Source organism: Aphanomyces invadans (assembly GCF_000520115.1).
Source record: "Aphanomyces invadans strain NJM9701 unplaced genomic scaffold supercont1.21, whole genome shotgun sequence".
Classification (NCBI taxonomy): domain Eukaryota; phylum Oomycota; class Saprolegniomycetes; order Saprolegniales; family Verrucalvaceae; genus Aphanomyces; species Aphanomyces invadans.
The window spans coordinates 917,443-918,050 of NW_008580166.1; positions in this window are offsets into that span (position 1 = coordinate 917,443).

A 608-nucleotide genomic window follows, 5' to 3' on the forward strand; every position below is an offset into this window, starting at 1 on the left:
CAGGGATCGGATTCTGGAATTTGGTTTGTTGGTCAATTTCCTATAGACCATACAAAACAGCATAGAAAACGGATATCATTTGATCTATTTATCGAGCTTGGGCGGTTCGATGCTGTCGGGGGCTGTTAATTCAGGTCATGATCATAACATTGGTAGAATGCGCAATACCTAGAGTGATGAACGATTCATCAGCTAATATGGGCAGGAACTTTGTATTTGAGACGGAGACTTATTGAACGAAATGCCCTGAGTGACAACGAAACGACGGACGATGTGATGGCTGAGATAGGACTCGATCCAATGCGATTAGATGATGGCAAGTAAGTACATACCGATGCATTGTGTGAAGTTGGTGGGCTCGTATCCATACACAAGTTATTCCAATACATGATACACAACCTCACGCGGAGGCCTGCCTGCGGCACTGCACATGCTTTGCATCCGTACAAAGAGGTGTTGTCCGCTGGTTCAGAGCGACCGCATCTTTCTCTCGCGCAACTGCAGTTTCCTGGCTGGCACTTTCCAGATCGACAGCGCCGCCTTGAATGCCTACTTTGGACGAACTTTGCCCGCCATGGAGCCTCGCATCGCCGTACACATACACAGAT